This window comes from Abramis brama, assembly GCF_963993115.1.
Source record: "Abramis brama genome assembly, chromosome: 24".
NCBI classification, from domain to species: domain Eukaryota; kingdom Metazoa; phylum Chordata; class Actinopteri; order Cypriniformes; family Leuciscidae; genus Abramis; species Abramis brama.
Genome location: NC_139986.1, coordinates 12,654,301 through 12,679,335, shown reverse-complemented (window position 1 = coordinate 12,679,335; position 25,035 = coordinate 12,654,301). Strand labels below are relative to the sequence as shown.

At 36.5% G+C, this 25,035-nt stretch overlaps 1 protein-coding gene across 2 annotated transcripts in view; it reads left to right on the top strand.

Annotated features, from left to right (window-relative positions):
* The window catches only part of tmem108 (transmembrane protein 108), a 60,397-nt gene that overhangs the window by 16,208 nt on the left and 19,154 nt on the right, over window positions 1-25,035 (top strand). The window lies entirely within an intron of this gene.

The window sequence follows — 25,035 nt, the reverse complement described above, 5'->3', positions numbered from 1 at the left end:
ATCCTGCCACGCCACAGAGCGCCATTTACATAGTTTTATATTAAATTTACATTTATGTGTCTCAAATCGTAGTTAATGTATATACAGACTTCACCCTGTGCTGCAATATACATTTAGTTTTATATTTATTTACAGAAATCAGAAAATTGCTGATGTTATCGGATTTTCAGGTGAGAGTTGTCCTAGACGTGGCGCGGGCTGAGCTGCGCGTCCGGTGTGCGGCCCCCTTAATACTCTACTAACATTCTAATGAGAGTTAGTAGACATGTAGGGTCAACGTTACTTAAAGTCAACAACAGAATGTGTTAAAAGGACCATCAAAATAAAGTGTGTATGTATATATATACTACAGGGCTGTTCTGTTATTTCAAAGGTCTTTTACAGTCTACAACAGCAAAATAACCAAAACCCACATCAACAATGACCAAGCAAATAAGTATAGTAAACAATAGTATAAAAACAACAAATTATTTCCATGTTTTTTGTGACAAAATTACGTTTTATTGTGTACAGAAAGCACATACTCTTTCTCCCGCTGTCTCTCCCACTCAAACGCACACACATACAGTACAGACACACACTCACACAGAAACATGTGTATATGTGTATATAGAGTCAAATAATTCAGGCAATTATAATAGCCAACTATCTCATGAGGGTATTAAGTGTCTTTAGCCTGATGCTGCAATGTTGATGTTATAATCCCTGTGGCTTCAGCACTGTTAGTATCTTTGGTTAGCTATTAATAAACAGTGAATCTATGGTGTGATCACACATGAGCTAAAGCTACGTTAGCATTAGCTCTGTCACTGTTTACATATTCATTAATTCAGCTGTGACTGATGAGGGCTTGCCAGAGCCCTCAATCTTTTGTGTAATTAAACGTCTGTCTTCGTTGAAGCATGTATGAATACACATGGAAATACATAAACATAGCCCCTCCCCCACCATACATTTTGGCTATAGAGCATCCCCGGTGACCGGCTAGCATCGAATAATTAACGGCCTGAGCGGTCGTGTTGATTGCTTCATTATTCGTGCGGTAAGCATCTGGTGGAGGTGCCAGATTGATGTGGTGGATTTGACATTAATCTACGCCAAAGCTGTTTAATAACAGCAGTCGGGACTGAAGACACAAATCAGAGCCCACACAGTCTTTAAAGTGTTGCTTTGTTTTAGGACCCAGATGTGATGTCATAATGAGGGTGTGGGCCCTGGGTTTTAATTGTTGTTGGGTGTTTTTGCATTATTTAGCCAAATTACAAAGGATTATAGGATCATTAAGGGTTCACTTTGGGGTTTTAAGGGATGACAGACACTACGCTCATGATTTATGTTTTGTTAAGATTGGCAATTTGTGTTATGTTGGGGTTAATGTTGTTAACCAGCAAGGATTGCTACAAACAAAACTGAAAGTTATTATTTTGAAAAGAGTGCACTGACTGAACCTTTATCTGTTAATTAGAATCCCTGAGCTGCAGCTCTGAGGAAGTTTCAGTTAATTACTGAATCTGTTTTTTTAATTTAACTTCATTTGACTTCAATTTTGAAATTAACTAATTTGCTTTGCATTCAACAACATCTTCTGCTGTTGGAACCTCAATTTAATTTAGTTAAGAAATGTCTCACTACTTCTTTGCAGTCAGTCACAAACCATTCCTTCTGGCTATCGTTAAAATATTCTCATGTTAATCATTGCAGAAAATAATATTTGTGGGGGAAACACATGGACTGCCTGATAGACGTGTGTTGGGTTTGGTCTTTAGACATCACAATTTAATAAAAAGTTTGGGGGCAGTAGGATTAACTAAAATTTTAGATTAATGTTTTATTATTCAGAAAGATGAATTAAATTGATAAAAAGTGGCAGTACAGTATGTAACAAAATATTTATATTTCAAATAAATGTTGTTCTTTTGGATGTTCTATTCATCAAATAATCAAAAAAAAAAGTAGGCCTATTAAGCAGCACAACTGTTTTCAACAGTGATAATAATAAGAAATGTTTCTTGAGCACCAAATTAGCATATTAGAATGATTTCTAAAGGATCATGTGACAATGAAGACTGGAGTAATGATGCTGAAAATTCAGCTTTGCCATCACATGAATGAATAAATTGTAAAATATTAAATGTTTCAAAAAGGAGCTATTTTAAATTGTAATAATATTTCACAATATTTATGTTTTAATGTATTTTTGATCAAATCCTTTAAAAAATATTGTGCACAAATTATCCTTTAGATCACCAGCTTTGCTCATTTATATCTGACCCTCAAAAATGATTTAAACCCCTTTCTAAACTCTGTTTTAGCCGACTAAATAACACAAAGAACAGTTGCAAAGCTGAAACTCCACACGGATCCAACCTTAGCTTTAATCATCCCTCTAACAACAACTATTCATAAGCTTCTCTTTGACAGAAGCAGAGTTATCAGTCTCTATCCACATACACTCAGTAATAAGCACTGATATGAATCTCATGTGCCCTTTTATTACGTCTCGCAGGAGTACATTTTACCCCAACCCCAGAGGACCTGATTCAGCAGCTGCTGTGGCTGTAGTGTCCAGTGCTGTTATCTAATAAAGTTGCCCAGCCAGCTCTACATTGAAATGTCATGGCCATAATGTATCTTCAACTGTTTGTACAGGGAAAGGTCATGACTGGCGTCAAGGACAGTGACACGCACTCATATATTGCGATGTTTTACAGTATTGAATTTGCTTTGGGTTACATGAAGACAGAATTGTAGATGATAGAGCAAAATGCATTTGGTTTTCTAATCTTTCGACAGCTTTCTCCTCTACAGTACTCTTTTACCTTTCTCTATCCTGTTTGTTTTATCGATCTTCAGTTGTTATTCCTCAGTTCCCCCCTCTCTTTTTCAGCACATTTTTCTGCAGCTGCGTCCTTCGTCTCCTTAGCGTAGAGTGTTAGGAAGCCCCTCACAATGCACGAAATACACCACAACACATCCTTCCTTCTGCAGCCTCCGTTCCTGCCATTGTCAGCGTGTCAAGAGTGTGCGTCAAGAGGTAAAATTAGCCAGCTGTAATGATTGCGGCCTTTCCTGCGATACACTCGCTTGAAACTTCTCCGTCTGTTCTTGAGTGATACTGTTGCTCTGAAGATTCAGGAGAAGTACTTGTTGGCAAATTGGGTACACTTTATTCCATTTACTAGTAATAACAGTAAATGACGCATTGGAAGCCCTGACCCTTTAGGAAGTGCATATTGTGAATTAGTATTACATACTTGTTTGTGTAATTACACTGTAATTTTTTGTAATACATTTTTGGTAAAAACAATAATCTCTCTTCATGAGATTAGTAGCAATGACTGATTTGTGGATTGCTCTTTTGAGGGTACGTTTACAATTTAGAAAAATTCTTTCCTTTGCATTGTTCGCGTATAGACGACACTAGTGTCAAAAACGATCTCTGTTCACACAGATCCGTGAAAATGATTAAAAACGCTGTATTATGCTGCCAGGCCAGTAGTTGGCGATGTCACTTTGTAAAGAAACACTACACGCCTATAGACAGAACACGTAATACGCATAACGTCACAGTTTTTGTAGTTTATAAGACGATAACATTATCGTTTTCAAAAACTTGAAAACTTGAAGTTTGCATTTTCAGGCCCCCAAAACGTTGTTGTCTTGTAAATAAATGGCCAAAACGCATAAAATTTTTCCGTTTTCAGTTGAAAATGGTGTCGTGTAAATGCCCCCTGAGTTCGATTTTTGTCACAACTGGGAATTAAAAGTCCAAAAAACTAGTTTTATGATACTTTTATTGTGCTTTTGTGCCCTTATGAGGCTGGACATCTTCAGTCCCCATTCGTTGAAATTTCATGGACTAGAACAACCTGTTCAACATTCAAATGTCTTCTTTTATAGAAAGAACATTGTTTAGGTTTGGAATTTGAGAGCGAGTAAATGATGACAAAATTTTATTTTTGTGTGGACTATTTCTTTGAGATCTTTTGTGTTTTGTATTCATAACGGATTAAAAACCAGTCAGCAACTTGGATCAGTAGAGGTTTTCTTTACAAATTCTTTTCACTCTTTCTTGTCACCTCACGATTGGTGGCCTCTTCACAGCTCAGGTGAATAATTTTTCTCCAATTCTTTACATATAATGGAAACATTAGTATTAATGTACACAAAATTAAAGCATCCACTGATGTAAAAACCTGGCATGGGTACAGTAAACTATTAAAAACTGTCAAGCCCCAACAACGTATTAAATGCACACATATTTAACCATTTATTTTAATGTAATTTTATTAAAGCTGATATTACTGTATTTCTTGTTCTTAAATTTGAAAATGTGAAATAATGTAGCAATGACAGATTTTCCTGTTATTGAAACAAAAAAAACAAAACAAAAAAAAACACATGTATATTTGAATTTGAACTAACTTCATGACCGTTAAAAATGTATGTTCTATATAGTATGTATATGAGTAGTATGAATGAAATTTGGACATACTACATCTGCCATGTTTTTACTGTCACATGACCTAGCATCAGTTGCGTTGTGTCACTTCCATTCATAAATCCTCTCCCTTGGCCTCATGGGATTGTAAAGTGTCCATTGAATGCACACTTCAGAATCTCGCCGGAAGTAGTAGGTTATCCAGGTACTTTTCGCCTACTGTTTTTCGAATACTATGAATTCGGACACTACTCTGTTGGCGTACACGTACTATGTATAGAGAAGTATATCTCATAATGATGAGAATGTGAATAGTTCTTCCCTTAATTATAATTCAGACAAGTTGAGACACATTATTTGGTGTCTCTTATTTGCAAAGCGCTAGCTGATTGTATTTATTTATTAATTCTTTTGTGTTTTTACGGTATGAAGTGGGCCATTTTTATTTAATCTAACATACAATTATGTTTCAGCTGATAATCTGTTTTTGTTCCATGGCTAAAGAGATTATGTAAGTAAATATTGGATAAAGATTATATTAAGTCATTAGTAAAAGAAGCCAAATGATAAAAAACAGCTAATTTCAGGAAAGGAAATAGTATCTCTATTTGAAATGTAGTTGCCAGTGTTCAAATGATTCCTTCTTAATTGTTCTCATCCAGAAACAGACACATTTTTTCTTCCCTTCAGTTTCTTTAATAGTCCGAAATCGGCTCCTGGACTAACATATTTCATCCCGCAGGGGACAAGATATCATTGATAATCTACTGCATATATTTATATGCCCTAAGAGCAACACCAAATGCTTTCAGTTTTTCTATTTATGGCTCATTATCATAAAATGTGAATCATTCATAAGAGGGGGTAAACTCGCATAATCAGATTCACCCTTGGGATTTTAACCCTTTAAATGTCTGTTATTGGGGTGGGCTTGTAAACGGCAACGGATCATTAAGGGTTTATTGCAATCTGTAGGACCAATTAACCTTTTTTTTGACAGAGGACAGCAATACGAGACACATGCTTTCCCTGGAGACATTTATGATCAGACATTTGTCTAGTAAACAGTAATGTTCAGCCAAGTGTGGAAATGCTTACTTTAGCTTTTCCACAAGACTAAAAATCTATGTATTTCATTTTATATATAATCAGGTAAAATACGTGGATTAATTAATGGGTGCTAAATGAAATTGCTCAGGTGGACCATTTTGCCAATTAAAATAATTTTTTGAGTGGTCTGGTTCATGTAAATCTCACCACCACAAAGGGTTGTTGCTATGTGGTTGATAAGGTGTTCTTAGTGGGTCTTAACACATTAAGTTGTTGCTAGTGTGTTCTGGGTGGTTTCTAGGGTGTTATGGGTGGTTTGAAGGTGGTTGCTAGTAGGGGTTGAACGACTTCAGATTTTAAGTCGACATTTATGTGATTGAAGTCGAGTCAACTTAGACTAGTCTCTGATGATGTCATTAATGAACAAATAAGCCTGAACCTCGAGCTGAGACTCGAACGCGGGCTGCCTTGTGCACAGCTATGGCATATGACAGTGCTGCCCACATATTTCTCCTGCATAACAGCTTATTTTTATCAGTTCTTTAACTTCTTTTGTCTTTGGGTTGTTAAACTTCTCATATATTTCTGCTTGTTCTAAATCAGATACAGATAAAGTAGCACAGTAAAGATTACATTTATATGAATGCATTAGTGATAGAGCGATTGCATGTGAATTCATTGTACCTGCATCTCTTTAATAATAGTGAAGCTATGGATTTTAGTTACTAAGAAATATATGCTAGAACTTTTCAGTTTCTAAGCTATTTTATTGATAAATCACAGGACAGTGTTGACAATACATTTCTGTGCTACTGAATGTTTCTATGTGCGAGCGATCTGCACGTGATATGCAAGCTACTGTCTGTATGTGTGTGCGTTACAATGCAGCAGCGTATTAGTTTAGAACGGCGATTAACTTATGTGTACAATAAGCTGTTTAAAAAGTGCATTTACCCGATGAGCATCCAAATGGTACAATCAAACATATCTTGTGGAGAGCTCTCAAAGTATGCATTTATTTGTAATTTTAACTGTTGAAAACTGAGTGTAAAAGTGGACTTCACAGATTTATTAACCTGTTGCACCCTCTATAGGCCATGATCAGCGACTAGTCAATGCCAGGCTTAAAGCGTCATGGCAGAGCATGAAACCCCTCGTTGCTAGGGTGTTCTGGGTGGTTGCGCGGGTTTATTGGTTTCTAGGTAGTTGCGAGGGTGATTCCTGTGTCTAGGTGGTTGTTACAGGGTATTCTGGGTTGTTGATTGCGTGTTCTGGTTGGTTTACTAGGTGGTTACATGATGTTCTGGGTTGTTTCTAGGTGGTTGTTATAGGGTATTCTCGGTTGTTGCTAGGGTGTTTTGGGTGGTTTCTAGGTGGTTGCTCAGATGTTAACTGGCCCAAGTCAAACTAATCTTTCCTATTCAGTTCTTAGACATGGCTTGGATCTACAGGGTCTAAAGCGTATTTGAAGCTTTAATATTAGATCTTTTTAATGATGTATAGTTTGTCAAAGTAATTACATTACATGTAACTGTAACTTTGAGCTAAATAAACAAAGAACGCTTCAGTGTGTCGGCATCCTCATGAAAGTTAACAGGTTAAGCAAGAACCCTTAGTTTGATTTCACAATAAATGAAGTAAATGAACACCTCTTTTCATTAAGCTGGATGATTTGAGGTATCACTCAAGTCCCTGTCACAAGCATAGGACAAGTCATGTGGTGAAGTTTAATATTTAGTGTCAGGGATTTTAAAACCCCAACTGTGCAGTAGAAAGAGGGGGGCTTACCATGGTAAATCATAATAAACCAAAAAATGCTAACTAAACATGCCTGTCATTGTGTTTGTGTATATTTGACTATCTGGCAGGTAGAAGTGCGCTCAGAGGGATGTTTCTCTGTGTTGCTGTGTTGCTTGCTGCGACGTGGGAGGACTAATATGTTGACAGCTCCCCTACTGTTAGCTTCAGAGTGCTGTGTCAGGCCACCACATCAGACATCACCACGCTGTTTATCTCCATTTACCCAGAATGCCATGGAACCTAGCTTCTGTGTGTATCTGGGGCTGCGAGTACATCTGCTTTGGTCTAACAGCCAATTGTGACAGAGCTCAGGCCAGATGCTGAACTATTATTGGATGAACCTCCTTGCTGAATTGTGCCTCACACTTCTAGGGACGCTGGTGCTGATTTTCAATTTGGATTTAGTTCTGTGTTTGCTCAGCTCAATTAGACGGTGTAATTGTAAAATATATCCATACAACACAAGGAATGGATTTTGTTTGTGATAGAAATACCTCCAGTTCTTTAATGTTGTCTCTGACCTTCGGTGTGAATCACAGTTAAAACTGCGGCTGTCAATTTAACACATGCATTTAGTGTGTCCTAGTTTAAACCAAAGAGCTATGAAAGAAGTTTGAGACAGTCAATCAGTCGTTAGACAGACAAACAAACAGTAAATGCCGTCTAGCAGTGCCAATTCCCATTGGGATCCTGTGATAGACAGAGGAAAAAGTGGGCAAAGTGTGACAGCCGTCTTTGTTGTGAAAGGATGTCTGCACTGAATTTCAGTCTACAAGAAAGTCTTATTTAATCCAATCTACTGTACCAACTCAGTAGACCATCAAGTGTATCTGTATCAAAGTTCATTTATGCCTATAGTTTTGACAGTGTTGTTCATATTGACTCATGATTAATAGGATTAATACTTATATATTGTTTTGCACAAATCGTTTAAAATCTAACGTTAGAATCTTTTGAGTTCACAACCTTCACGATGGTCTCAGAGGGAATATCTTATGTCATTCTTCAGGGAAGGTATAAAGCTGAGGATTTTGATAAAGGATTTTGAGTATTTTGATAAAGGGCAACAGCAATTCAAGAGGGTGTGGTAGATAAGCACTACAAAAACATTATGTTGAAAGTGAGAAAGTTTAAAAAAAAACTGTTTTGAGAAGCTTTGAGAGCGCACATTAAGTCCCAAGAGGCGATTTATGGATGCTCAATTCAGCAGATATCAACAAAATATGCCTCAGGCATCAGGCCAGAGTGCAATATTTGTTATAGCAAAAAAATACTTATAAAGCCCAAAATGGATATATATCCAGCCACCAATGTCAAATGCAAACAAGACAATGATCCTAGCAGAGCACTATTGAACATGTGCTGATTTAACAAACACCACAAACAGGTCAAAGGCCCTCATAAGTGTTAGTGAGCTTTAGTTACAGTTCTCAATAATCAATGTGACGCATTGGTTAAGCATGCCATTCAGGGCCACAACTAGCAGATATACGGTGGCCGAGAGAGCTCAACGCGCTGCAGCTGAAGAAAACACATGCAAATAGAAAAACACCCGCAAATGTGTGCTCCAATTTCTCACAACACAACCAAATACAGAAATGCGCTGCAAATAGCACAGACCACAACGGAAATGTTTCCAGGGGACCCCAATAAGAAACGAACCCGGCTGGGAGGTGCTTAGAGCTCAAAGTCTACTTTATTTTATTTTATTATTAATATTTTTTATTTCTTTCCAAAACATACAGAGATGACAGGTTTATGACATACAACTTTGTATACAATATACAAAAAGTATTAACAATATATTCAATGTCATTGGAATACTAATGAGAAAAGAACAATGAGCTGAAAACTAAAATAAATAAATAAATAAATAAGATAGAGAAAAAGATCATGAGGGAAAGATGTTAATCTATACATCAGTTACATTGTACAAAGGTTGTCATGTTATGTTTAAATAAGTTTCATAAGAAATGTTAGGTAATGCATGGTCCAAAGATGAGATGGCAAGTATTAAAGTTGAGACACTCACACACAGATATATAACACATATTTAAAAAAATTTGTGTAAAATGTATATTTATTTGGGACAGTTATGTAAACAGCAATAATAAGATATTTCTGGTAATAACAGCTATTCAGTTGATGGACACCGTGCTGCGTTGTCATGGGAACATCCTAGGTGAAAATAATGAGGAAATTATGTTGTTTTTCTTTGCTCCCTTCATCAAGTGCGTTCCAAACGGTGCCATGCTCACTCCATATTCCCCACTTCAAGGGCTCTGCCGTCTGCCCTTCGAAGGGAGTAGGGCATAGGGAAGCTCACAATAAGCATGTCCCAGCCGGGTTCGTCACTTATTGGGGTCACCTGGAAACGTTTCCATTGTGGTCTGTGCTATTTGCAGCGCGTTTCTATATTTGGTTGTGTTATGAACTTTTGCAGCACGTTTCTGTACTTGGTTGTGTTGTGAGTATTTGGAGCACACATGTGTTGTGAAACTGATGAAGATGTTTTCTTAATTTGCGGGTGTTTTTCTATTTGCATGTGTTTTCTTCAGTTGCAGCGCGTTGAGCTCTCTCGACCACCGTACAGATACATTTGTGTAGGGTTAAGAAAGAACAAAGACATTTGCTTTTCTGTTCCAACCCCTTCTTTCTTACCAAAAAATTCCTAAAAGCACAAGATGTGCTAATAGTAATGAAGGCCTTCTTGGATGAGTTCTTGGATCAACATATTTTGAATAAAATTTAGTCCTAACCGTATTCCTACCCCTAAACCTAATCCTACCCGTATCTTTTCCCTAAAATCAGATGGAAGTGATAGGTGAATAACACTGATGTTGAAGCACTTAACCCTGGTTGTAAGTCTAAACTTTACAGAAACTGTAAACTTGTCCCTCAAATCTGATTGATTGATTGGAATATTGTTCCAGGATCAACAATGATGTGTATCCAGGAACATGTTGTACTTTGTGAAATCTATGTATGTTCTATGTAGGCGTTTTAAGGGCGAGTTGTAAGGGTAGCGCCACGGGGGAGTACTGGCCCGACAGTGGAAACGCAGCTTGATTTTGGCCTTGCGGCTCGAAGTACGAGGCTATTGGCCCCACCCGGCACATTGTTAGCCCTGGTGCACACTGGCCAAACAGTGGAAAACAGGGTGATGTGTGTACATCTGGGGTGTGCTAAATGTAACACCTTTAGAATGATTGGTCAGTTTGAATATCTCACATTTGGGTTTTAGTCACATGGTCAAGCAAGGTATAAAAGGCTCTCTGATTCAGTATTAAAGTTCTATCTATTGCAATACAATATAGTCAGACCATAGCAATGCTCTCCCACATATTTTGCTAATTCTAACTGTGCTTATTTCCGTCGTTGGTAAGTAGCAGTGGGTGGTAATAGACAAGAAATATACAGTTTTACGCCATCATGCTGACAATGTTTCTTTAGGCATTCAGCAATCCTGCAGCCTGAACCACTGTAGGGAAACCACCCTTACATGTGTGAGAACAACTATCAGTGGTATAATGGGTTAGAGATTATAGATTCATAATTCAGTGTATAATAATAGTAGAATACATAACATGTTGAAACACTTTTTTGATAGAACACTGGCTAATTTCCTTGTCTTGGATTGTAGCTTCTGGGCTTGGGATGCATTTGTTCTGTTTAAATGTGGTCATAAACATACTACAAATAGGAATTGATCTATTGAGTTCTCTGCACCCAAAACACTGACCACAGATCGATCTCAGTAGAGCTAAACAAGACAGAATCTACACAGCCTTATGGATTTCTTAGTTTATATCTTGATCTTTTACACGTTCTGGTCTTAACTATATTCTTTTACCTAGGAGAAGATGTGATTTCTCAGAGGTTGCTCATGAAGTTCTCAGATAAGTTATAGAAGCAAAAAAGACTAGGGCTATACAATTATTGTACAGCATAACATTGACGATTTGGTCTTGGAAAATTTGAAAAGAAATGTATGAATTAAATTAACTTCTGATTGCAGACTTTGATATCGTAGCAAATCTAAGCGAGATCTCAGAACCTGTATATGAGACACGTGAGCTTACTAGGGTTTGAGAAACACAAGCTGGTGACAAAAATGTTGCTCTCCATTTTGTTTAGGAGAAACTGAAATATTAAAGGGCTCTCATTTGTGATGTTTCTTTCCTTTGAGTACTTTCTCTTTTCAGCATACTAATTAGTATTTGAATAGTTGGGTCTTGGGTATTTAAATGAGATTCTGCAAGTTTTGACACAGAGGACTGGAAAACAGCTCTGCATTGTAAACGATTTTCCTCTGTCCCACTTGGGGTGGTTGGTTCATCTTTCCAAAGCATCCCTTTATCTTATCTTCCTTTATTGTACTTGTTTATTTTTAATGTGCCCATGGGCTCTTTAGAGGCTTCTATAAGAAACCCCTTTTGCGATTAAAGTGGATCATGAATAACACCACTGTTTGCCACACTAGATTTTACAAGAAGTCTCTCATATAATCCAAAGGGACTTTCCATACAGTATGTATTTATTGGTGGTATTTTTATATAATAATTCAAGTATTATGCCTAGAAGGATGATAAATGGATGGTGCAAAATCTTTTGGTAGTGTAACACATTCAGATGACTACTACATTTTGTCTTTTTCTTTCTTAAAGGGATAGTTCACTAAAAAATGAAATATTCTGTCATCACATAAGGGTTTCGTTCACCTTCGAAAGGCAAAGCAAGATATTTAAATGAAATCTGAAAAATTTCTGTCCCTCCATTGACAGTCCACACAACTACCGATTTGTCATTTCAAAAAGTTAATGAAGAGATCATAAAACTAATCCATATGAATAGAGCGATTTTGTCCAAAAATCGGTTTAGTCAGAAATCTCTGATTTCATTACAAATATCTTAATTTGTGTTTCGAACATGAATGAAATTCTTACGGGTTTGGAACAACATGAGGGTGAGTAATTCAGTTTTTTTTTAATTTTTGGGTGAACTATCCCCTTAAGGTGCAGTCACATTAGCAAAATTTCAACTGAATTTTGTGGGCAAAAAGGTCTATTGTCTAATTTCAATTGCACTGAGACGTCACTTTCAAACCATGCAGCTTTCTGTTGGTCAACACAGTGAATTTGCATGACCAACTTTAACCTGTTAAAATTTGCATTGGGGAAATCCATCGCCCTCACATGACAATCCTGTTCATGTGGATTCCTATTGAAATGACTGGATTTCGGCTGTGAAAATTTGAATAACAGTACATTTACTGTATATTTTGCATTTGACTGCACTTTTAGCCATGAATAATGAGCCTGAAAAGCATGTCTGTGCCCAGTTATAGTGCTAATCTGTGCACCCTCTATACTGTACACACATTACACACAAGCATAGTCCTATATGCATGGCTGCTCATGACAAAAGAGGGAGGAAGTTTGTAGTTTCCCCTCATTTATTGTACCTTTACTCCTACATTACTCCAGACTACTAGACCCTTTACCTATGATCTCAATTGAGGAATGTGCAGAATGTGTCAGTATGCTCGTTGTGTTTGTATTTTAATCTTGGTTGTTTCCCATCGGTTCTGCTTTATGGTTTTTGCCCAGCACTGAGCCAAAAGCAACTACGGTCTCTGAAATTAATTTGATGGTCACTTGGTGGCACTTGGTAGTTTTGTGACTTGTTTCTTTAAATCGGATATTAAAATAATTGATATTGACAATTGATATAAATATATATAAACTAGATTTCTTAATGTTAAATTAAAAACTAAATAAAATAATTTATAATAGTATATAAATAAATATATAAAACAAATATAATAATATTTGTTTCTTGTTCTTAAAGGTTTGACTGTACATGAATTGCTCCAAGATAATTCATATTTATAAAAAGTTGGCACTCAACATTCCAAAAAAAAAAAAAGTAAAATTGTATCGCGACCAATATAGGTTTGTCAATGGCTTATCTAAAGATCAGGGTGGCTGATATAATATAGAAATTTATATGATAAAATTTAATGATAGAAAATTTTCCTTTCCTACAGTTACAGCAACTTGTACAGCAAGATAATGTGAAATATCAGTCCAAAGTTAACATATGCTAGAAGAGGTTTAGATGTTGTATGTGATAGGTGGCACATGAGAATTCACCAAATTGCTGTCTTAATATCCAGACTCAGTTTCACAGTTGCCCTGTCAGATATAGCCACTCACCAGCTCATCTTGTAAAAGGCTATGTAGAGTAGGTGACGGTCTGTCAGTGTGTATCCTCTCACACTGTCAGCCTCCTACTGAATCTGTTTATGGCTACATCCACTGAGTCTCTCTACTGCTCACACTCCACACTCCATTACAGCTAGAGCGTAAAAAATCCCAACAAATGCTAACTGAAAAAAGTTTGTTCAAAGACTATAGATATAGAAAGACGGTTCACTCCTACTTCTTATGAATGGGAGAAACTGCAATGCGCAATATGGTGAAATACATCCCGCCTTCTAAATAAAAGAGCCAATCGCTGATCGGTATTGCGTCACTGCAGCTGTCGTTAGAAGCTCTGGTCTACGACTCGCTTAGGACTGGAAATGCGTATTGGCTGGTCTAGCCTAAAAGAAATACGTTTTTTTAACACTATTTGACCATAAGAAAAAAACATTTATGGGACAGTTCATGTTTGTTGCTGATTTGAAATATGTTATTTAATTGTGAGTTTGGCAAGCAGTTTTTGAGATTTCAGGATTGCCCCATTCAGGGGTGTGTTTCCCGTACAACTATATAGCTCGCTGCTTAACTACCATAGTACGATGCATCGTTGGAGAAATCAACTAGCTAGTCACGACTGTTTCCCGAAACCATATGTCGCAAAGTATCGTTCAACCACGTTGGTTTATGATGTCTCGCACGTGGTGGACTAATAACTTATTTTAATTAATCTGTTTGAGATCGAATTAACGCTAGATTTTGTCATATAAGTTACAGACATGGCATCTGAAGACTATTTATAATTTTTCTCAGTTATTTTGCTTTATTACCAGACTCAATATTTGGCTCGTTCTTACATAGTAGAGCACGTTCGCACATGCGCAGTCTTCAAAAACGCTGCTTTAAATCTAATGACAAACTTAAAGACGTAAATTACATTTGTATGTATTCTAAATAAATAACACGGGTTGTACTGAATGTCAGCTTGCTTATTTGGCTAAAGATAAGGATTTATTAAGTCTACATTTCATGTAAACTAGAAACTATGCTTCCAACCAACCACACAAGTTTGCGATGCTGTTTGTGAACGTTCGTTGGAACGATGGTTTTGGGAAACACCAAATCGTTGAACTATGCTGATAACGACGGATCTTGCGACCATAGTTGACTAACGATGCTTTCGGGAAACGCACCCCAGATAGATAGGACTTGGGCTTGGATGACCGAAACAGCTGCCCGGAGGCTTTGCAAATATGGCCGCCGAGTGAAAAGACATTTCTTGAAAGGGACTTTGGTTTGTTCAATGTGTGTCTGTGTAGAATGGCACATGTAGTTATGTACATTAAAGTTGTTACGTACTGGAAGTAACAACAGATCTTTTCTTCTATATTGTGACGTACATTTGAGTGTAACGGATTATCAGAAAAGATAAATGTATCCATCATTGCACTCAAAAATGAATACAAGCTTGCAGTTTAAATAAACAATACGTTATCAGAGAGAAGTCTGTTTCACTGGAAGATTGAGTTGACATTTCAATAAAAAAAAAATATATATATTTAAAGATTAATTTAATTGCAAAAAATAAATATTTTAGATTAAAGTAATCCACTGTACACTCAGTAATCTGGTTAATCTGTATGGATTGCGAATCATTTTCTCAAAGACCAAGTAATGCTAATTTTGAATACAGTCCACCGTAAATATGACATAAATATAACATAAACAAGGATTTAAAGTTGCTTGCATGTGCGTGTCCAGTGACAGCTGAACTCTCATATCCGTATCCAATTCACATGGCTCGGATCCTTCGCATGGATGAACTGTCACACACAGAATACACATTTTATAAAGGCTATGCACACAACAAGAACTAACAGCTGGATTTGCAGAAGTTTGCAAGATTTTAGGCATTGAATGTTTCTTAAGGCCAATTCACACCACACAGACAAACACCAACAAACAAGTTGGCCGTTGGTTTTAGAATTTTATGAAAAATAACTGTCATGTTCACACTGCCCCAACAAACACTGACAAACGCTGATTGAACATGTTCATTCGGGTGAAAACAAACACCAACCAACGCCAACAGAAAGCCGAAAGGGGTAACACACTGATCTGACAAAAAACCCAACAAATGTGTTTGTTGGCATATCTGTCTGTGCAGTGTGAATTGGCCTTTAGATATTCAAAGACTTGTTTAAAATGCAGATATGCTGAATGCATACAATATTAATGAAGTATAGCATGTGCCTTTCAATTATTAGTCGAAACTTTTAAACGAAGAATTAATGATGGGAAATGGGAGTTCACGTGTGTCTGCGCTGGGTTATCAGCATTGTCAAAATAAAAGTCCGACCAACAACACTGAACGGGGCTAAGGAGAAAAACTTGTTAGCCAATGGCGATGATTCAAAATGCCAAATATTGACAGATAATATTGGCCTTGGTGATATATCGGTGGACCTCTAGTCAAATTTTTGTAGCATTTTATTTTTTCAAATAACTGTTGTTATGTTTGGCTAACCTCTGCGTATTTTCAATAATATGAGTGCTATAAAGCAAAGTCCAAAGCATGGACATAGGTGTCCATATTACAGTGTAATTATACATTTATTGACTGAGTAATAACAATTTACTACTTACTGAAGGGTTAGGTTTTGGTTTAGGGTTATTTGCATGTAATTATGCATAATTTACAGTTACTACTACAGTAATTACATGTAACACGTGTAACAAGGACACCTGTAACAAAGTGTTACCGAATTTTCTATTAAACATTTTTTATTTGACTCTATTCTTTATATAAGTGTAGTATATTTTGAGTGAATGTTTCGCCAATGGAAACTCATTCGACCCATTTCCCTCTTAGTGAAGCGTCTGAGCTGATTCACCCACACATTATCAAACCCACGAGTTCTCTGAGAATCAATGACTTTTGTGTTAATCTTTGATGGCACATCCATCATCTACACACACACTCATTCATACACCTACACATGTACCTTTTTATGTGCCATGCATCGTGACACACAGCTCAAACCCTCCATTTCTGAGCGGTTTCTAATGCCTCCGTTCTAATGCCTTGAATTTTAGATGCAAATTATTTTCCCAAGAGCTCTCAACTTGCTAATAATAGCGGATTCAATATTCCTGACCTAGGCTAGATGGTTAGTTGTTTACATTTGTCGAGCAACAGAGTTGATGTCTGAACACAGCTATGTGTAGATTGCTAAGCTGTCCGTTTTAGTTTTAGGGACGCACCAATATTAAAATTTTGGGTGATACTGATACATGTTATGGACGACAATTATTCTATTATTCTTTATAAATTAGTCTAAATTAACTAATAATAGCACGCTAAATACTAAAATGAATCATTCAAATGTTAATGAATTTAGGCATCACAGCATAATAATGTACAGTATAAAAATGTATTTTAATTTAAAGACATTTCATTTTTGTTATTTTGTTCCACAAGTTTAACCTTGAGCATACAATTAAATATCCAATACTGGGCTGATAAAAAAAATATATATATATTGACAGATAATTGATAAGGTACAGATAATTTGTGCATCTCTAATTTTACTGTTTTAAGTCTGTTTTGAACTGTTTAAAGTATCATAACATAAAGCTGTTTGTGCCAGTAGAGAATTTTTTTAATTTGTAAAATATTTACTTCACTAAATTATTCAAAAGCTAAAAATCATCATTTAAATAATACATCAAACTTGTTTATTAAAACATTTTCTTTTAATAAAAACCCTCACAATGATCAAAGACCTTCATGAGCATTTAAAAAAAGTTTTGCAAGCTACAATAATATGATAAATACTTTTTTCAGGTAAATCTCTGGCAAAAATAATTATTGCAATATTGTGATATAAAATGATTCATTTAGTATTACAGCCCCCACCCAGCTTGATTGAAAGTTTGTTTTTCAAAAGTGAACTGACATTGCTAAGACAACATCTTTTACGATTCATTTAGCGCTTAATCGCTGAGCTAAATGCGCTGTTGTGCTGTGTGTCTTATGAAGGGACATCATTTTAAGAGGCCCTTTGGCTTTTTTGGTGTTAGAGACTCTGACGGGTTTTGTCGCCTTCCTCGTGGGAGACGTGAAAGGCATGCTGGGAAGGTAATGCACTTTTAATGGGCTGGTGCAGAGCCCTGCAGCTGTGACGGCCCATGTCTGATTGATTACACGTCTCCCGGGGGCCGGCAGAGTGACGCAGCAGCTGCAATTCATCGCTGAACAACCAGTCGTGATTCAGCAGAACCCCGCACTGGTATCCAGGCAGTGCTGCTCATAGGGGAGGTGTTATTGTCTAGCCTTGTGATTCATTTTTACATAGATTAATTTTTAATCTCGGGACATGGATAGGAACATGGCGCTTTTATTGAATCAGGTAGTGAATACTGATGATGATTTTCTGATCATTTGAGGTTTCGTACCTGATGCTCATGAAACATCAAATCCTGTGGAGACAACTGGATGTGAATATATACAATATTTCTGGATTTACTGTATTTATTACTGTATGTGATCAAATAAATGCTGCCTTGGTGAGCCTTTTTTTAATTAAGAAATCGTATTGTCCACTTTTTTTGTAATGGTATGTATATATTATTCTGTTTTTGCACTAAAACAGCCATTTTTTCTGTTTAATTACCATTTACCACTTGTTGGCTGCTGTTATATATTTAATTGTTCATGCTCATTTCCACTATTTTTACATTTAAATTATCTTTGCCGGCATCTAACACTCATTTAATGTTAATTTGTACTAAAAATTTAAAATAACTGCTAAATGTAACATTCTGCAAATTTAAAAATGAATGTCCATTTTTCATTCTTCACATTGTAGTGTTCTAAAAAGTTTTTTTTTTTTTTTTTTTTTTTTGATTAACTTATCATATTTGTGTCACGGGTTGGTTCCACACAAGCAAGTAGAGGATTTATTTGCAGCAGTCTTTATTAAACTAATATGGGGCCGTTTACCCAACACTGTTTTTCAACTAAAAACGGAAAATGTTTTATGCATTTTGGCCGTTTATTTACACAACAGCTTTTGAAAACTATACCGTTATCGTCTCTGTGTAAACTACAGAGAAACTGTGAAGTCATGCATATTACGTGTTCAGTCTACAGGCGCGTAGTGTTTCTTTAGAAAGTGACATTGCCAACTACTGGCCTGGCAGCATAATACAGTGTTTTTAATCATTTTTGCGCATCCGAGTGAACACGCGTACATCTGCAAGATGTCTGTTAAAGATCACCTCATCTGGAAAGCCTCTGCTGTTTACTAACATCTGATAGACGTCTTTAAGATGTAAGTTTTACATACATTCTAAATCATAAACATCTTAAAGACATTTGCTAAAGGTCTATCTGACTCGAAACGTCCTTTAAACGTATTGCAGATGAGCAAACACTATATTAGTATAATATTAGTAAACACGCACATCGAATAGACGTCTATGAGATGTACATGTGCTATCAGGGCGGGGATTTGATAATGTTGCTGTCTGTCCGTGAAAAACGCAAAGGAAAAACGTTTCTTTTTTTAGTACATCGTTGTCATGTAAACGTACCCTCAATAAAAAATAAAAATAAAAAAATAAATAAAAAAACAAAACACTCTGAGGGAACAAAGCAAAGAGGAAAAGGTGAAACCAAAATTCCATTATATATGTATAATGGATATATCCATTATTCCAATATATATAATTAATTTATTTTTACGGAAAAAAAAGAATATGAAAAGATCAAGTAAAATAATTTTCATTCATAATATGAGCCATTTAAAGAATATGAAGATTTTGCCTCCTTTTTCATAAGACCTTTACTGACATAAGAGCTAGGATGTAGGAGTAGTGTAATCTTTGACACCTCTCGCGGTTCAAACAAACAGGGCTTGGCAACCACGTTCGTCATTACGTTGTGTGTCAGGTAAAGGGTCACTCTTTCGCCGTAAATCGTTGCATATGATAGGCCGTCTGCCGGAAGCTAGTTATTTTAGTCGATAAAGTTTTAAATATGGATATTTTCCTTACATGAACGCATCGCTTCACTTCAGAAAGCCCTTATTAAGCCCCACAGAGCCGTGTCGAGCACTATAATCATGAAAAGATGCACTTTGATTGACTTCCAAAGACATACACCCATTCACTCCCATTATAAAGCTTGGAAGAGCCTGGACATTTTTTTAATATAACTCCGATTGTATTCGTCTGAAAGAAGAATGTCACATACACCTAGGATGGCTTCAGGGTGAGTAAATCATGGGCTAATTTTCATTTTTGGGTGAACTATCCCTTTGACACACAGGAAGACATCTTGACATGAAATGCCAGACATCTGTCTGGATATAAGAGAGGTCACTGCTGTGTTATCAGCGATACTGGGGCTTGTGTGACATTCCACATGCTTTTGCTACCATGATGAGACTCTCAAACACACAAAAACAGAAAACACATGTGCAGCGGCTAATCAGTGCTGCATGCTAATCACCATCAGAGAAACAAACATCAAAACTAACACACCAAAGGACTAATTCTCCCTCGTCAGACCTGCTTCTAACCATCTTGGAATACATTAAACCCCATTCCCAAACTTTAAACTCCTTCCTTTTAAAAGTATCGGATTTGACAGAATGTTTTTTATCAGATTTTGCTCAGTTCGATTAGCTAGAAGCATTAGCATTCACATACTTGGGTAAAGTAGGCTATGTGCTAAACTGGTATATTTAGCTTTTATACACTATTTCGATTAAGTTTTAAACAGGTTCTAATGTAAATCTTTTCTTTAACAGACAAAAAACCCCAAAATGTGGTAGTGGATGCAAATAGCATTTTCAGGAGCTCAGATAAAACTGGATTGCTCCTCTTTCTTCTCTTAAAGTAGCAACACATGTCAAACAATCTTATCTTAGACTTACAAGACCTTGTTAGCTTCTGCAGAAGCCCAGAGGAAATTATGTCATGTAATACATAGTGAATGTGAGAGTGGCCCAGCTTTAATTGGATTAATGAGTCCTTGTAAACGAATTAGTAAGTGAGTGCAGTCAATATTCAAAGTCAATCACCTTGACTATAGTGAACAAGATACCATGAGAGACTCACTCTGACCTCACAGAGAACAAGCACATAATTGAGTTTGCAAATGCTCTCATGACTTCATGTACTGTGTTGTGTAAATTAGTCAACATGAAATCATACTTGGCCCTCTTTATTTTCTCAATTATGTCATACACACAATTCACTGGTGCATGTTATTATGAAGAAAATTATTTATTGGAAATGTAATAACTTTTTTGCCCCTAAAACAACTTTGCTTTTTTTACTGTTGCAAAGGCAAGGAAATATAATATTACCTTTTTTCAACTACCAAAAGATCATTACCATCTAATTTTCCAGATTCAATTAAATCAACATCGATAAGGATTAATTATGTGTAGTGAATGCTGTATCATATCAATCTATAGCATTTGGCAGATACTTATATCCAAAGTGACTTACACTGCATTGAAGGTACACGTTTCATCAGTCTTGGTAATCGAACATGTGACGTTGGTTTTACTCGTGCTCTATTGTTCTACTGCTCTACTGGTGTCGGGTTACATTGATGCCATAAGTTGGCAATGGCATGAAGCGATGAATTTTTGTTACTCATATTTTTGTTTCGATTAATTAATGCACAGAATATTCCACTTATATGTTTCACCTCGCCACATTGAGTTATGAAAATAAGCTTACGTATGTTCAAGTGTTCGTGTTTCCAATAAGTTGGGTTTTAGTTAGTTATTTGATGCTACAAAAACGGGGTGTAACATTATGATTGTGTTTGTGATTGAGTCTGCGAGAGCGGGAGTATGGCCTGGATCTTGATGCCACAGCTCCATCTCAGGATATTGCCCAGACTCGGGCTTCGAATGATGTAATCATTTCTGGGATATTTTGGCTTCATTTTTCATTAGCGACTATTTCTATGAGCCACTTTACGTAAGCTGTCCGCCATATTGGAACGGTCAAATATAAAAGTACAAATCATGTTTTAAATGTAATAGAGGAGAGCAGGGCACAACCTAACACTTTTTGACTTTCTCAGTTTGTGTAAATTCACTTGGGGTTCAGTGAATAATTTTTTTCCCACAATCATTTTCCACGTCTAGTACAATTATGTGGTTTTGTTTCATTCATGTGGGGTACAAGACCAACTAAAATATTTTTGTCAATAAAATACAATTATTAATTTCTTCATATAAAATAATGGCATTTTTTAATAACCCGGCTACTGTCTTCTGGTTAGATCAGCATTAAAGAACTATCTCAACTGTTAAATAGCAGATATAAGATTAAAATAATATCAGATTTTTCTCGTTTTAAATAAACACAAAAAACAGAGATGAAAAATTAACTAAAGAAATACAATTTTGCTATAGTTAAATAAACGTTCAATGATATCTTCCAAAGATTTTTTAATTTTGGCGCAACTATTTCTCTATGTAGTGTTGATATGACAACTAGTAAATTTACTAAGTTTTGTCATGCTGGCATGTGTGGAAAGTTTTAAACCATGTGTGTTACAACTACCCCAGCGTTAGTTTGTGTCCTGCTCACCATTATTTTTGCAGCAAATGCGGTTTCACAAACCTTTAATTTAAGCTTCAAAACTGATGAGTTACCCTGAAGCAAACGTGACAATTTCTCCGCCTTTGGGAGTCTAACTGTGAAATACAGACAAGCATAAAGGCAGAAGCTTTCTTATTCCTGTCGGGAGCGATCTGAGGGGATCCATTGACAGCTTTTATTTCACGACACCATCTCAGCTGACCTTGGCTCATCTCAAAGCCCTTGTCCTTCCAGACAGACAATTTAGAGGTGCTGTCTCAAAACTGACCCGGGACGTCTGCAAACCGTCATCATTAACGTAAACCAAACATCGCTTTGGGAAAGCAAGGGCTGTTTTTTCAGTCTGTTGGCTCAAGGGCTTAAAGCACACGTGGCTAATATCTCCATGTCAAGTTTGATTTTCTCTGTATTGTTCTCACAGTTGTGACGAGATTTGAATATCATTTTCAGTTCAGGTTGCCATGGTGACTGAAGCAGGGTCTCTGTATGTGCCAGTTGCCATGCAGTGGTTTGTTAGAAAAGAAGTACAAATGCCACTGCATGCTATCTAACAGCGAGTTGTACCTCCTATTTTCAGGCTTTACTCGTTTTGTGGCCTCTCAATTTGTCTTGTACTTGTAGTTTTTACTCTATTGACCTCGCCTCTGTTGTCTGAGAAAATGTGCTTGCGTCTGTTTCCCTCCTGGCGCAGGTGGGCATGACTCACAAATGGACTTACTTCCCACACAAACTCACACACACGGTTGCTTTTACTGAATGTGTCGTGAATCACAGACATTCTCACAGGTGCCGTGATGATGTTGCAGTGACTACTGCACACACACATAAAAGCGGTGTGTTCATTGATTGAGACATCATGATCTGTATTGATTGAGAAGTCAGAAAGCTCAGCGGTTGAATTTTCTCGACTGGCTGTGTTGAACAATAATGAGATGAAGATTACGGGAACAGGTTTATAACCTTTTGCCTGTTGAACAGGCTGCAGATATAATGAACCAAATGGAAATTATTTGCAAAAAATATTCATTAACCGATTGTCGAAATCAAGTCTTATAATAGATAATAATTGAATTACATTGAGAAGTGAGGCAGTTTGATATGATAAATAATAAGAGCTGGTGGTGAGCTGATCGTTCAGGTAAGATTATATAATAAGTGTGTGTGTGTGTGTGTGAGAGAGAGAGAGAGAGAGAGAGAGAGAGAGAGAGAGAGAGATTGTAACGCTCTTTTCCATCTTTTGATCATAATTTAATGAATAGCTGCTCTGTAGAAAATGTACACAAATATGACTTCAGTTAGTGCCAGCTTTCCAGCACTAATAGCAGTTTTTTTGTGTGTGTGAATAAGGCATATTCTTTAAAGAGCATAATTAAAGGGATTGTTCATCCAAAAAAAATTTTCTCACCCTGTATGAATTTTTGGCAGCATTTTATTTTACAGTCCTGTTCCTCATGGACATACTATGTACTTATTATAGTTATTGCAATAACTGGGTAATAACTAGGTAGTAACCCTGAATCTACACCTAAACTTAACCTTAACCCATGTTTTTACCTTATATTAACCAGCACTTTCTTAGGTAAGAACACTGTAAGTACATGTAAGTGCACATTCTGTAAAATAAAGTGCATCTGAATTTTTTTCTTCTGCTGAACATAAAATATATTTTGAACAATGTCGGAAGAGAAATAGTTGATGAGCCCTATTGACTTCCATAGTATGGAGAGAAAAAAATCCTAAGTCAATGGGGCTCATCAACTGACTGGTTAGCCACATTCTTCAGAACATCTTCTTTTGTATTCAGCAGAAGAGAGAAATTCATACATGTTTGGAACAACTTGAGGGTGAGTAAATGATGACATTTTTGTTGAACTATCCATTTAAGTATATTATTTTAGCTTATATTTTTCCATAATAAGTAGGCTACTCACAGGACAGTCCAAGTATGCCAAAGCACATCATTATTTTACCGCACAGAAAGGTGTCAACTGTTTAATGAATTCAACCCTTTTGCTCTGATGTGTTTTGGTTACAAAAATAATAGCTTTTTTTTTTTTTTTTGGAAAACATTTTAGCCATCTTTCAAAATCCTGTGAATCTATTTGAGCCTTGTATTAGGCAGAAGTGTTGTATGAGAGCTGTTTTACTTACCTGCTTACTTTGTGATATAAATTTAGATTTACTTAGACTTGTAGCCTTCAAAATCAGTGCTGTTTGGTTAAATAGCATTGATCAAAAGCTATTTAGATGTGGTTTGGTTTCTACTTGAGAAAAGGCTGGATTTGATCCCATGCTTATGAAAGACAGACAGCTCTTAATGAAAAGATTATGAAAAGGGATCAATGATGCGCTGTATCATGGTCAATGTGGTTGTGTTGGCGAGACGTTTAGATTAGCATGTGATTCAGACTTCCTCTCACCCAAGGGGGCTTAAATCTCATTTCAGATACTTTATCGACTCAATTTCTCGTGCGGTGTGATGAGGTTCAGTCACAGTACCCCAAGGACAAGATGAGAGAGTGACAATTTTGACACCTTGACAATCACACACAGAAAAGCACACACACACACACACACACATTAATAGGCGCTTATCTCTTGAGAGAAAATGTGTCCGTGTCCATTTGCATTTAGCACTGTGACAGTTTCCTGACACTGAAAGTGTCGGCTCATGTCAAATGCCTGAACAATGGGGAATAACTCTGGAATTTTAATGACAGGTCAAATAAATTTCAGCTTGTGCAAGTTATTATTTTCAGAGGTAAACCATTTATGCTATTTTGTCTTTCATTGGTTGGACAAACAGATACTCATCAAATTATTGTTTGAGCTAATGTTGCTCTTTTGGGCTGGTTGCCTCACATGTAATAATTACAACCCTTTTTAATGATAGCAAAGTTCATT